Consider the following 15,778-nt stretch of genomic DNA (forward strand, 5'->3'; position numbering starts at 1 on the left):
TTCTCCTTTAATTAGATTTAATCGGATACTTTATAGCACACTGACTGTGTACATATGGGCATTCAATACAATTCTTATTACTGTCCCCTCTTTTAAAAGTACATATAAACACAGAAACTCATACTACATTTCACCAAATCTATTGTAATATTTTTAAAGTAGAGGCAGATTTTAGTTCAGTCATGATAAAGAGCTTGGTTTTGCTTCCACATAACTACATGGAAAACTCTTGATACAGTCGTAAGAATTTAGAGGAATTCTTAAACTTTTAGTTTGGTTAACTCTACAACCCATACTATTGATAACAACAATAAAAAATTCTTGTGTGCTGGAACTAGCCCTGAAGAGATAACATAATTAACAAATAGCCCCAAATACGTTGAAAAACATTTGAACTATTTGTTGAAATAATTCTGGTACTTTCTAGAAATGTGCCTTGTAATCCATGGCTAGTGCTATTCTTTCAAAATTCTAATAAAATATATTTTAGAAGATATTTTATCTGCACTGTTGACTAACCTCTTGCCTCAATAATTATTTGGACTGGATGAAAAGGAAGAGATTGTTTAGCTTGGATCCATGGTAACTCCTCAAAGTCTAGACTCTGTATAGTACATATCACCTTTACAAGAATCTATAAAGCTTTTCTCTTACATTTTATGAACTATAGAGATAAAGTCATCCTGTAATACAAAATAGGTATTGTATCCCTTGAAAAGAGCTGTTTGAAAACCTTGTAAAAGAAAGCCCTCCCCCCCCCCCCCCCCCCGTGCATTCATTTATTATATTTGTAAGGGCTAGATTTTAAAGGTATTGCTCTCCATCTGTATTTGAAGAATTAATCAACAGCTTTAGATGAATTCCATTTTCTTTGAATCATCAAGGAGAAAGTGTTTAAGGCCAGCTGTCAAATTCATTTTTCTTTCACTCAGGCTGGATAAAGAGAGCTTGTGATTTTCTTGCTGGCCTTGCACAAAAGTGAATCTGCATATGAAAACACTGAGGTTTTGGAAGAGTCAGACTGGTTTCTGCATACTATGAGATGCAAGTGGCATTTGGAGAGTTGCTAAATTTTTATCTTGCCAATCTGTTATTGTATGAGTTCTCCTAAAGCTATTTAAGGTCAAGTCCCAGAAGAAAATGTCTTGCTATTAGCATGTGTCCATCTTTTACAGCACTACTGATGCAGTAGAAAAGACAATACATGTAATGCAATTTCATATTATTATTTTTCTTATTTATAAGAAAATGCAGCTACACGATGTTTTTTCACATGTCCTTGTCACCTTCTGGCCAGTACAGAAGTGCTGACACTGTTCCTGTTCTCCCTTCAACGACCCAGGTCTCCAGTTCTTGTTTCCCAGCTGCATGTCTCAGTTCTCAGTATCATGTCATTCATCCAGTGACAAATCAGAGAAAGGCTGAGGTAGAGCTGGGAAGGCTCTTGAAGGCATGTGTAGTCCCTGAAGTCTATCCTCTTGTCAAAAGGTAGGATCACCTTTTCTATAAGCTAGATTCCTTACATCAGTTTGTCTAACCTATTTTTAAAAATATCCAATAATATAGACTCCACAACCTCCCAGCCAACACTACCTACCAGTACTCACTATCCTTATCATTAGGACATGCATCAAGAGCTAATAAATTGAACTCCTTTGATTCTGCTTAATTCCATTAATTTTCTATTATCCTTTCAGTTTTCTTCTCTCTTGATTTAAAGAAAAACCCTCCAATCTTTTTTTTTTTTTTTTAATTATAAAGTCAGGAACTGCTTTATGCCAGCTAAGTCCTCTAAAGTGCCAAGTGGAGCAGGAGGACTATTTTAACTGGCCTATATTTAAGACTTCTATTTATATGTCTCCGTATGATGTTTGCCTTTTTTGCACAATGCTGATTCATGTTCTTCTTCTCATCCTCTGTGATTCTCAGATCGCTTTCTGCAGAGCTGCTGCCAAATCAGTCATGTCCTTTCCTGCATTTGTTCACGGTCTGCCTCTGTTGAACTGAATTGGCGGAGATGGGAAAGGTCAGATGGTTTTCACACATTTGTCAGGAACACTCTGAAGCCTGAGCCAGTTCACTGGTAGCCTTGCAGTCCCTCCAAGCTTGATATTATCTGCAAAATGAACAATGTGGTCTCCACTCAATTATCCCATTGATTAGAGTGCCAGTTGCTGGGCAGACCTTCTGCAGAACAGCAGTCAATATCTTCTTCTTCTTTGGCAGGGAACAACTGATAATGACTTTGTGAATAAAATTTTCTAAACACTTTTGCACTCACTTCACTTGCTTGAAGGAATGTAAGGCTGAGTCAAATATTCACTAAGCGCAAGGTATTTAAGGTATATAATAGTCACTGTTTCTCCTCTAGCTATAATGGTTGTTGTACTACCTCCAAAAGTGATTTGGTTTCTCTTTTTCTTCCAGTTTTGAACAGCCAGCAGATTGCTGGGCTGAGAAAGGCAAGTGAAGGTAAACAGGGGAAATCTTTGTTTTGATCAGTATATTGCCCCCAACATCTAAGAGTAATTTGTTTGAGAATCCTGTGCAAAGACTATGCTGACTATCTACTACCCTTATTCCAATGTAAGCAGTCATTCCAGCTTGCTTACTATAGAGAAATTTGGGGAAACACTGTGCATAAACTGCTGGGGATCTGACACTTAGCAGCAGGCTGAGCTGGTGGGATGTACTTCAGAGAAAAAAATAACCACCTGAATAACTATGTCCAGCTAATAGGTGATAGCTGCTGCAGGTGATAATAACATGTCATGTCACAGCATCATGAGACCTGAGAACAGCTAAGGAGGTAAAAGTCCAGTGGGCTGAGCTCCAACAGAGTGTCCAGAAAACTTCCCAGCTGGTGGGAGCTTTCTGCTGTATTTGACGTTCCCACAACTGCTCCTAGAATATCCAGCTCTGGACTGGTGTGTGCAGTCCAAGAAGGAAGATAACTGCAAAAAGTTTGAGAAAATTAAAATGGATGAGAAGACAAGAAAATTGAGTGAAAACCTCAAGCATTTCAAACTATGTAGCTGAAAGAAAAGAGTGGTTATAATGTGGTTGGATCAGTCTGAGTATCTGCACACACAATGGCAATGCTGCAGAGGGAATCTTGCAAAGAGAGGTTTATTGGTGCTGGAAGCTGAATCTAGGCAAGTTCACCTAAAAATAATGGAATTTCTATCTATTGAAAACCTCTTTGTTCTGGGTTCTTCATCATTATCAATTGTGAAATCTAGATTAGTTTGGTTTTCTACAAGTTGAGCTGTAGCTCAGAAGTCCCATGGTTCCTGTTACTTAGATAAAATTACCAGGACCATCTCTTTGGCCCTATCACCTATACGGTCCATGTCCTGACTTTAATTCTGTTCATGCACAAACGGAACAAATGTCATTCCCATGTTTCAGTGTGCATAGTAATTGCTGTAGACATTTTCTCTAACATTTAAGAGAATAGGTTGGAGATCTTTACAGGTGGAATCCTGGCACCCCTGCTGAGTCATTGGCACTCTTGAATTCTATCATTTCAGCAGTGGCAGGACAGATCCAGTCCCCTAATTCCTAGGGGGAAAGGAGCTATGGGACCGAACAGCCATACAGCTACCACCACAAGACCTGGAGAGTATGCAACATGGCAGTTGATGCCAGTGGGGGCTGTGAGCCTTAGCAGCCCAATGCCACTGGAAGCCTGTGGCTGCAGAGCTGTGAGAGCAGGACTAAGCTGGATGTGCTGAGCTCTGTATTTTGCACAGGACAAAGGCTCAGGGGAGATCATAGTAGACCTGGAGACAGTTGTTTTCAGGGGATGATAGAGAGAAGGAAGAATCAGAGCAACCTCTGAGGTAAGTAGCATGTAATAACCCAGACATGGACGTGTTGGAGCAGGTCCAGAAGAGGAATGCAGAAACGGTCAGAGGGCTGGACCACCTCTCCTGTGAAGAAAAGTTGAGAGAGTTGGGGTTGTTCAGCCTAGAGAAGGCACTGGCAGGACCTTACTGCAGCCTTTCAACACAAGAAGGAGGCTTATAAGGATGGAGAAAAACATTTTACAAGGGCCTGTAGTGATAGGACAAGGGGCAGTGGTTTTAAACTGAAAGAGGGTAGATTTAGCTTGGATATAAGGAAGAAATTTTTTATGATGAGGGTGGTGAAACACTGGAACAGGTTGCCTAGAGAAGTTGTGGATGCCCCCTCCCTAGAAGTGTTCAAAGTCAGGTTTGACAGGGCTTTGAGCAACCTGATCTAGTGGAAGATGTCCCTGCCCATGGCAGGGTTTGGATGAGATGATGATTCTGTGATTCTATGTAAGTTACAGTGGGGTTTGGAGAGCTGATGTCTGATACTAGTACACCATTCACAGGAAACTAATTTTTGCTTGTTCCTACTTTTGTAACATTTTGAATACACCACTTCAAACTTCTACTATGCACTATCACTCAAAATGAAGTCAAAATACATAGGAAGTGTGTAATTAAAAAGAGGACCTCTGTCAAACATAAAGGGCCCATAAATAGAGCTGTTTGGATATCTTAAGAACACTTTAGTAATAGCAACATTGGAAAATGGTATGGTTAAAGGAAGATAAGCATAGAGGCCAGTATCTAAGAATCTTTTTAACCAAAAATACTGAGTAGTTTCTAAACAGATTTTATTGAATTTTCAGGAGAAAGGATGAGACTAACATTGAGATATCTTACTTTGTTGAAACTGTTCCAATTTTGATAAAGCAGATTTCCATTTGCCAAAGCAGTAACTACAATGTAGATGCTCCATCTTCCACACTTAGCTATCACCTTTGCCTGTGACCAAGTAAATAAGATACATACCTAAAAGGAAGGATATGTGAGTTCCAAACCTTGCTTCAGCAGCTCTGGGTGCCTGTTTTATCCTATAGTACACCTCTTACAAGATGAGAGCAGCCCACCTGGGATACACAATAGCATTGTGTTGAGCTGTTCTTCTGGGAGGGGAAGAGTGAGGGAGATGCTTTTAAATGCTGGAGGGATTTCAAGGTGGGTTTGTTGTTTGGTTTTTTTTTCCATTAGACTCAGCCACTGGAGCATTACAAAGGCACACATCCCCTTCACTGATGTTGTGAACTGATGACCTCATCCCTTAGATTTTGTTACACATGACACATTCTATTCAGTGACAAAAGAATAAAAGGTGTGGGGGTTTTCTGATAGATATAAACTACTGATTCTTCTTCATCTTTTTGGCCCTGAACCATCAAATTGTTTGATTTATGCAGTTCCGCCATTGCACCTCTCAAGGCTGCACACAGCTGAGAACTGCTGGAGAAGTTTATGCTGAAGCACAGCTTTTCACTCCCAATGCCACAAAGCAGGCCCATATCAAGAAGCTCTGTCACAGACCACCTTTGCATTATTTGTATGACATGACTGAGACCCAAGTCCTCATTTACTCCCACAGAATCGTGCAAAAATGTTAATCGGATGAATTGCCTACAGAAAATTGGCCTTTGCCATTTTCTGACTACCTCGCCTTTATCTAACTCCTCTTATTCCGCCCCCCCCCCCTCCCCCATTTTGCAGCTTTATGCTGCACAGGTATGATAGGGTGCATTTTAAGCTGTGAGCAAGTGTGTGAGCTGCATGGAGCAGAAAGCTTAGGAAGGGGTCTATCTCCCATCTTCTGCCAGGAAGCAAATAGCTAACTGCTGTCCTCCACCCCGTGAGGCATTCTCCCTCTCCACCTACCAAAGCTCAGATTGAGGTGACAGACACAACTCCCATCCCCTCCTTTCTTTACCTGCCTGTATAAAAGGCAAATGTATGAAAATGAAAGCTGTGTTATGCCAACCAGAACCTGAAATGCAGGCAGGTCTTTTACATAGTGCACTTCTGAAGAAGGGAGACACACTCCATGGCTAAGGCAAGTTAGAAAGCCCCAGTGCAGGTCCTCAGCAACTTGGCAAATTGTAGTAAGGGACAGGAAAGAAATCAGCCTGTGTTGTATAACCATCTCTCTGTAATATTAAAGATATCCATTTTATCTGGCAATGGCCATGACATTTTTCTTATCCTTTCAAAATATTGAGTGAATTCACAAATTACTTTCAATAACCCATTTGTATTCATTTTCTTTTACTAAAATAAACTTGTCTAAGAAAAATAATGAATACCACATTCATCACAATAGAAGCCTTTGGAAGACATACTCTGCCTGATACATTTCTTTACACCCAAAGAGTATGATAAGATAAATTCCATTTTCAAGCAGCTGAATGGTATTACAGTCCCATTAATTTCAATAGCTAAGCTACAGCAAGAAGCATTTCCTGTAAACTCTTTTAGTTTTGTTTGGATGCACAATAGGGAAACTTACTGGAGATTAAAATGGCATCTGTACATTTTTTAAGACTTTCATTATGTTTTGCAGTTTTCCTTTTTTCTCTAATGCATCAAAACATAAAAACCCCTCATGGCTGTAATAAATAATAGCAAAGAATTAGTATTTGCAGACAACTTTGATTCCAGTCTAACTAATGCATTTGCCAGCATTTTGGCAAACGTTGGCCACCTGTCGTAGAGCTGTGGGACCCTAAATTCCCTTCCATGTGGAATAAAAACCACTAAATATAGTCACTATTGGAATGAAGCAAGTGATTAAGACGAATATTTTGAGAAACAGCAAAAAGACAGCACTAAAAAAGTCTCATATTTGCAACTTTATCCTAACCCAGAGACAATATGGATTCTCCTCTGGTGTAAAATGGGCATGAGGTGCACTGCTGTAACACTGAACTAGGAACAGTGTGAAGCTCATGGCTTCCGGTGACCTCGAGGAGGTGTAACACCATACTTCATGTCTATATCTACTGGAGGTAGGGAAACACATAAGGGAGCTCTGGAGTCTCCCATTAGTAATGGTGAATGGGTATACGCTTCTACATCTTCCATTGCAACTGTTTGACTTGCAGACCCCTTGAGAAAAGGGTTGTTTCCAGCTACAGAGAATTCACTACAGAGAATTACTAGAAATAATAACTTTTAGAGTTCTTCTCAACTTGCAACAGGGTCAATGAAAACTATAGTTGACATCAAAAAGTTGGTTTTCTATTCCACAAAGCAATGGAGGAAAAGAATGGCAAAACAGTGTTTTGGCAATCTAAAACAAAACAGTTGGTTTGAGAAGTGGTGGAAGGGTTTTAATTACTTTTTTCACACATTATTCCTAGTTTCTGTTTCTTCCTCAACGGTCCAGAAAAACAAATTTCTGCACTAACACAAACCTAGCCTGATTGTCCTAAAGATATTTAGAGTACAATCTTCTCCATGCACTGTACAGTATTTTCTTGGCTACATTCAGCACCAAATACCTGCCAGGTACAGAAGCAGAACTAATACTATTGGTATCATATCTGGGAGATACAACAATTTCAAATCTAAGAGCATCCCAAATCATCTGAGGTTTCTGTGGTCTTGCCTCCCTGATCTTGTGAAGGGAATGCAAACAGTGCAGATACTTCCAACTACTGCAAACACAGACAGAAAGCATCTGTGGGCCATGGCACAATCTCACAGCAGGAGAACCTCACCATATCTGAGGTCAGGGGGACATTTCACTTCACCCTGATTTTATTTTGCTGGAAATTCAAGTGATCAACAAGCCTCACTGAAAAAAAAAAAAAAAAAAAGAAAACCAAAAAACAAACCAACAAACTAAACATGGCAAAGCAAAGAGTTTACTGCCATGTTTAAGCCACAAATAGGGAAAAGTTCTATCTGCAGCTGAGAGGTGGTTGAGAAGAATTTTTTTGCCTGGCTTGTGCTATTTTCTGCACCTTAAGAAGTTTATTCTGTAAACTTCTAAATTCTGTAACTTCTAATTAATCCAGTGCAGCCTGACTGGAACTGAGTTTGTGAGAGGAGTCAAGTGTTAAGTATCACTGGGTAAACAGAAAAATTAGTTCTGACCATGATTCTTCTTTTTTTCCTATATACCTCTGTGCAACCCAATACATTGTATCTTTTCATATGCCCTTTAGATTATAAAAGAAGTGTGTAATTGTCTATAACATAGAGTATAGAGTAGCATCATACAATATTTATGCTGGAAGGGACCTCTGGACCCACTGCTTAAGGCTTCAAAGTGGGAGCAGGTTGCACAGGGCCTTGTCCAGTTGAGTTTTGAATACTTCCAGTGAGGCACATTCCACTTTCTCTCTGAGCAATCTGTTTTCCTGTTCAAACAGTTAAAAAAAAATGCGTATATGAAAGGAATGAATTTTTTCTTATGTTTGCATAGTATCTAGCACAGAACACTTCTAGTGTATGGATGCTACTTTACTACAAGTAATCAAGAAATTGTAGAAATGCTATTGTAAAATGCATTCAATTGGATTAACCATTTACATACTATTGCATTGTCTCTTATTTACTATGGAGAAACTCAAGATTTATTTGGCAGAAATTACAAATTCTGCCCTGTATGCTTAAGAACTATCTCTGTTGTGGTGTTATACCCACCATCTGTTCCCAGAGTTCATCCACACAGCACTGAAAGATCTCTTTTTTTCCTACTGGCTAATGAGTTTAACACCCTGTGAGACAGGCAACATTTTAAGACAGTAACTTTCAAAGTGAGCTCTTCTGGGAAGGTCACAAACCAGTTTGCTCAATTGGCACTTGTTAAAATCCAAAGAGTGAACACGATGCTTCTGCAACCAGGATTATTGCACTGTCAGAAACTGCTCATTCCTGGAAACTTCCACAAACAGCTTGACTCATCTCTGAAAAGACTTATGTCCCAAACATACTTCTGGAGCACAAGGTCTCACTTTTACAGCTACCTAATGTTTCACTGAGGGATGCTGAGCACCTCCGGCTGATGGTGAGCCAATGGAAAATGAGGGTACTCAGTATATGACCATTAGCCTCCCAAACGCTATTTCGCTTGGAACAGTCCAAGATTCTTAGTTTCTAAAAGAAGTGTCCCTTTGTGTTTGCTGCAAGCAAAGGCTCTTAACAGTTTATCACAACCCTAATTTCCCATTTAAATTAATGGAATAGTAGCACCATTTACTTTAATGGCTCCCATAATATGCGGTATCATTTCTTGCATAAATTGCTTCCCACAGCTAATTTCCCCAGCTAATCTGCTACTGCTCAAAATGATACAAAAAAATAATATTTATTTTAATGGTATTTAATGAAAGATATTTAGTTGTGCTCTGTGCTTCTTGGAAAATCTGCCACTCTTCTATCAAACAAAGGGACTGCCTTTGTCGATATATATTTTATATAGTAAAAGAGGAGGGTGGTTTTAAAGAATTTATGGGATTTTTGCTGCCTATGTTTTGCTTGGTTTTTTTCTTCTGTTAGTGCTCTTGCTGCCGTGTGTGATGCTCAGAAAGTTGCTACTCATAAGGGAATACATTGTTGACATATCACTCCTTTGTGCCAAGGGGACAAGAATGGAGGAAATGCTGATAATTTATATGCCAAAATAAAACAAAGGTCTTCCAAGCTCAGGACAGACAGCTACAGCCACCAGTCAATAGTGGTTGCTTTATTATAACAACCAGAACTTAACTGCTTCTCACCCTGAAAAATGTGGAAAAAGCTCAGTGATCACAGATAAAACTTGAGGCCACCAAGAAGCAGCCATTTCTGGAGTGGTTTCCTGAGTCAAAAAACACATTGCATCAGCCATCACATGGAAAAAGAGCTAGGAAACACTGAAAAGAACCAAATTTATATGGTAAGTTCCACAAGACTTTGAATGTCATCTTGAAATGCATTATTGCACACTTAAATTATTGTTATACCTGCAGGCTCCAGTCAAATGAAGGCCCATTTCTGTCAGGTTTTACCATTCAAGAAATCAGTATTCTGCTTGTGAATACCATACATAATCCAGAGCCATTTGGCTTCAGGCTATTTGGCATGAAAATGCTCTGTTTCATGTTAGCAGTCTGCTCCCCCTTGAGTTGGAGGCAGTAAACAGATGCCCAAGGACTTCATGAGAAAATGAACCAGAGCCAAGAAACATATTAAATGAGGCTTATTCAATCTCTGATTTATTGACCTGGCACATTGGAAGATGCAGGGATCCTACTGCGACCACTGAAAATAATGTGCATTGTAACTTCATAATCTCCCTCTATTAAAAGTGCATATTTACTAAGCAGCTAAATTAGCTATGAACACATACACTGCACAGGCTGTCCTTCTTCTGAATATGACCTTCTTAGGGCATTCTTTATTAAACAGTTACTGTACATGTAGAAAGCATGATGGACAACATACCCTAATGTAGCCTACTCAAAGTTAGTGTTTGCAGAGTTACAACATGATTCAGTTGGGTCTAATTTCCTCCCACATTCAACCTTTGGTTCCCAGCCACTCCAGATATAGAACTGTTCATCCAAAAAAAAAAAAAAAAATCTTTTTACCTTTTTCTCATAGCAGAGTCAAATGAATCCTAGGCAGAGACTAAAACAGGTCTAAAAAATATTAGTTTTATAAGTCATTATCTCAGAGACTTGCAAATATGCAAGGCAGGATCCTTACTGCCCTGTGGAGCTCAGTTGCAGAAGGGAGCAGGTAAGGTACTTCACTCTCACAGCAGCCTGTCTTATTTATACACTAAAGATATGCTGTGGAGTTTTAAGACATACCTTTAAGGCATCTCCATGTTTCCAGGGATTAAGGAAACTGGATGCAATAATAAATTCTCTGCTCATTTAACTCCATCTAAGTCAACAGAATTAAGCCAGCAGAAGTTGCTGCGTGTAGTTTTTAAGGTCAGGGAGATCCCATTGTGCTGGTCCCTTACAAGACACACACCAGAGAGTTTCCTGCCTGCAGAAGAAGAAATTTTTCGTTGTGCTAAACAAGCTATGACTGTCAGCCTGAGTATCCCTGTGCATTTCAGAAGGACGTGTAGTCTTCATTATAATTCCCATGCAGTTTTGAACTTGCAATTTTCCTGAGTGAATTATTATAGTGATTATGGGAGTGATTGCTAAAATGTTTCACTTTACTGCCGATCTTAATTTTAACAAAGATTTAATAACTGCAGACTCACCATCTCAGAAATGGGGCTGGAAGGGACCTGAAGTACTGATTGTGTACTGGTCACTGGTCACACTGCTTAAACCCAGAGTTAAAATAACAAGTGGTTATAGCATAAACTTACATACAAAGACTTAATAGCTGGAGAATGTAACAACTTATACTTACAGAAGGGAAATCATAGGACTCACCAGTTTATTATATACAGTTCTTATGTGGACACTGCAGAAAGTGAATTTACCTCATTAGGAACAAGGAAGTCATAAAACGTATGTGATGAAAAAAAAGTGGGTTTGTTGCAAATAGATCATAAAATGTCAGAAAGTATAGTGATTACAGGCCTTGATACACGATTATTGCTTATTACATTAAAATGATCATATTTACCCGACAAAGTATGTGCTATTATCATAAAAGCGGGATGTTATTATATCTAACCATCAGTATTATTTCAACACCTACAACTCACTTGTAAGTTTTTTATAAAAGGTGTGTTTTCAATAAAATTTCTGACATTTTCATATTTCTCAAATTCTATGTAAGACATGTTCAATATCCTGGCAACAACTTGTATAATTTTCTCCTGCTTCTGTAGATGTATCATTTTAAATGGGCCTTCTAATTAGGTCAAATATGCTAAAAAAAATCTGGAAAGGCTGAAATCCTGCCTAAATGAGGACAGCTCCTCTTTGATGTGGTAATTAAGTTTTGGTAGAACTATAGCAATAACTCAGAAGCCTGAAGAGCAGAGACAGAAAATATTTAAGTGGTTAAATGTTTTATTAACATACTGAGTAGAAAGGAAGAAGAGGGGGAGAATGTAGTGGTAGAAAGAAGAAAGAGGGAAGTGAAAGACAAGAAAGGAAGAGAGGACAAAAAACTGTGAAGGAAAAGAGAAAGAAAACAATATAAAGGATGGAAAGACAAGGAGAAAAAATAGAGGTGTGAGAAAAGCAAAAAAGGGGAGATGAAGAGGTGAGATCTGGATGACAAAATGAAAGGGAAAATGAGATGGAAGCATATGACAAGAGAGAAAATGTGAAAAATTAAGTTTATTTTTAAAAGTATCTGTGACAGCCATAGCAGCATTAAGCAGGTGAGGAAATTCAAAGCAACAGTAGGTGACAATTATCTACTAAAGCAAGGCTCTCAGTATCTTCAGTAGGACAACTAATAAATTGTTCAGATATCCATCTGCCTGTGCTCACAGCTTGACTGCAGGAACTTTTACCGTCCTTTACAGTAATACAGTCTAACAACATCTGCTTCAGGTAAGCATCGTTTCTTGTCATTTCTCTACTGAACAGCCAGTGATATGGGAACACAGTGGATTTTTGCCATTCATGTAATGTCATGCAATATACTTTGTTGTTGCCAAACTCAGAACTCTGATCCAGTAACTCCCAGGCTTCCACATCACGTTCAAGGTCCGAAACAATCACTTGGAATCATCACAGGACAAGAAGAAAATTGCTGGCAGGCAATCTCATCAGCAAAACCATCTAATATATACAATTTAAAGATTCCTTCCTATGGCACCAGCTACAGTAATTATCTAAGAATGGTGCTGTGTGAAAAATACATAGCAAATTAGCAGTATCAAAAGCTTTAAAAGATTGCCAGGCAACCATCGTTTTGCATCATTCAGAGACTGGTTTGTGCAAAGGCACTTTATTCTGACTTGGATGATTACAGCCTTTCTCCATCACCCATACACATTAGGAACTGGAAGTGGGGTTACCAGCTGCCTGCTCCATTAGTAGCAAGACAATTTCTACTTTTCATTTTCTGTTTTACATATTCTGTGCTGGTACCCAAGAGTGGAAGAAGAGAAAATTCAATAGTGGAACCTAATTGCCATTGCTTTATGATTCGAGCTGGAAAAAATGTGGCACAGAAAGCAGAAAAATGCTCAGTATCTCTGGGACAAGGATTTTAGAGAGCTAAACGTTTGAAACTAGGCTGTGTGTACATCTTTCTTGATGTCCTGATGAGCTATTCTGAAAGGTGACTGAGATGAGTAAAACAGAGTATCTCTCCGTACCAGAAATTACAGCAGCATTAGTTGAACTAGCTTCCTGTTATTGTTTTTGTTACCGTTTTTGTGACGCTTTTGAATTTCACTCAGTCTCATCGTGTTGAGTGCTTTTGAAATTTGGTCTGCAAGTTCTGATAAACTTGGGAATTCATACAGGTGCAACCATGGCTTAGTATGGTGAGACTTTTTGTTTCTGTCTCCTGAAGATTAAAACTACTGGGAAAAGCAACAGTGGTCAGCATGGATGAGAAGAAAACCACATCTGGGCAGTATAAAGACCTACTCTCCTAGGAGCATAAGATTCATAACCAATTCTTTCTAAAAGAGCTGATGAGCAATCACCAAGACCAGCAAAACTGTTTCAAGGCCCTCAGGGAACTTTGACATCCAGGGCAGATAGTGATTAAATTTAAGACGCCAGTTCTCATCTGGTGTTTTGATGGCTGAGGAGAAATCAGAAATCCACTTGACATGAAAATGACTTGAAGTTTTAAAACAACTAACAACTTGAAATTGTCGCTTCTCCAGGTAATCCAGTGGGGTATAATACAGTCAAGAAATGTTCAGACAGGTCATTTACATGTCCTACAGATGAGAAGGGAAACTCATTTGGTTCCAAAATGCAGTTAGGCTAATGCTACTGTTCAGTAGTAATGAAATGTGTGATTCTCATGAGATTACAACCCAAAACCACAGAAATCTCATAGATCACTGTCATGTGCTTTTAAGGCCTCCTTACTTGAACTGCAAGTCTCCTGGGCAAATGAACCATCTTTTGGGTTTTAGAGCCCACAGTGAAACCCTAATTGCCATCTAGTTCCTTTAATATTCCTTCAAGATAGATTAATTAAAGAAAACTGAAAAGGGAAATTGTGGGAAGTAGTTGAAAATCTTTCTTAGAAAAACTGGGTAGACATTAAAGATAACAGCATAACTCTAAAAATCCTTGGGAGCATTCCACATTCAGGATGGCGAACAAATCAAAGTTAGAATTCAATGTCACAAATATTTAAAGCCTGACCTAGTGCCTAGTGAAGTCAGCATTAATTTGTCTCTCCACTCTAAAAAGATCAGGCCCAATCAACCTCCTTGCCAATGCATTTGTTTCAATTTCACCTTGGAATTAGGTTTCATTTTAATAAGAATACAAATTTATTCCACACTTGCCATAAAATAACAAAAGTGAATGTTCACTCAAATTAAAGAATAAATCCCCAAGACTTCACATTTTTCATAATGTCTTAGTTTTGAATCTTTTCTCTTCTTCCACTTTGCCCAGCAGCAGTTGGAAATCAGACCACTGCACACCCTGCACTAACTGGATAGTATAGGAATGTAACATTGAAAAAGCTCTCAAAGCTGAGAAGACTTCTTATTTTCTCATACAAATGTTACATAACTGAAATTAAAATGGTTACATATTGAAGGGAAAAGAAGCATCCATAATCACACTAGGGATAAGACATCATTAGGACAATCTCAAGCTTCAAAGCCCAGTCCATTGAGACACTTCACCTGTGCAGGCTGCTGCAAAGCTGTCAGTTGCATGGGTTTTGCCTCTAACAGTGAGCTCTGGCCATTTTTAAGAGTGAAGATGAGATACTCTGAGCTGTTGAGGCTTTTTCTTTGGTAATTTAGAGAAATGTTGTGTAGTAATTTAAAAAACTGGCTACCTAAGGCAGGCCAACTGGGCTGTCAACAGAAGTATTCCACATATATGCTCTTCTACCTGACCATGGAGACTATTTCACTAATATACACTGAGGATTACTGAGCCTTCATGCTAAGATACAGTTAAAAGGTTTAAAAATTGGGCTTCTGTGGTATATTCATATTGTTCTTTCATTGTTTTGTTCCAAATACTTGTGTTTTTTAATATTTTTCAGTGCCACGTATATTTTTTTTTCACTTACTGGTTTCAATCAGAATACTTTTTCAACTGTTGAACTAAAAAAGAAATACATTTCCTAACAAGAAGGAACAAGAATCACCATGGTAGTAAATTCACTGGACCAAATTCAGTATACAATTAGTAAATCAATACTAATAATGTTAGAAATGAAAAAAATAATTGTTCACAGTCACATTGTATCTCCTAGTAGAACACTATTTGCTATACCAAAATAAAAGAAAGCAAAGGGAAAACTTACATAACACGTAACACACAATAATTATTAACTGTTCCATCACTGATTACAAGAAAGTTTCCTATAAAGAAACTAGTAGATGGAGATTGAGCAATGGTAAAGGAGATACACAAGAGGGTTAATCTACATATGAAGAAGCTCCCTAGGTATTCTGGATGGACCAAGAAAAATTGACCACTATATAGTTTCTAAACGATAATTGCTTCTTTGAGTGGCTAAACTCCAGATTTTAACACTGGAGGGGACCAGCTAGAGTACGCAATAAATTGAAATGTTATTTTTTCACATTATTATGCCTTTATGGATTTCTTAACTTAGTGTTTTATAAGGTATTACATGATGAATATATCATTCTCCTTGTAGTGTACTTGCTATAAAAATAACTGCATATGCAATTTCTATATAGTTCAAGTATGAAAAGTTTTATGTTGAAATGGTTCAGAACAGGATGATATGTTGCAAGCTTTCTCCTGCTTCCAAGAAAATATCCCTGGTCATATATTAGCACCTTCTTCCATACATTAGACATTTGTCCCAGAGGTCTGGGC

The sequence above is a fragment of the Strix uralensis genome, chromosome 2, assembly GCF_047716275.1.
Source record: "Strix uralensis isolate ZFMK-TIS-50842 chromosome 2, bStrUra1, whole genome shotgun sequence".
NCBI lineage: Eukaryota > Metazoa > Chordata > Aves > Strigiformes > Strigidae > Strix > Strix uralensis.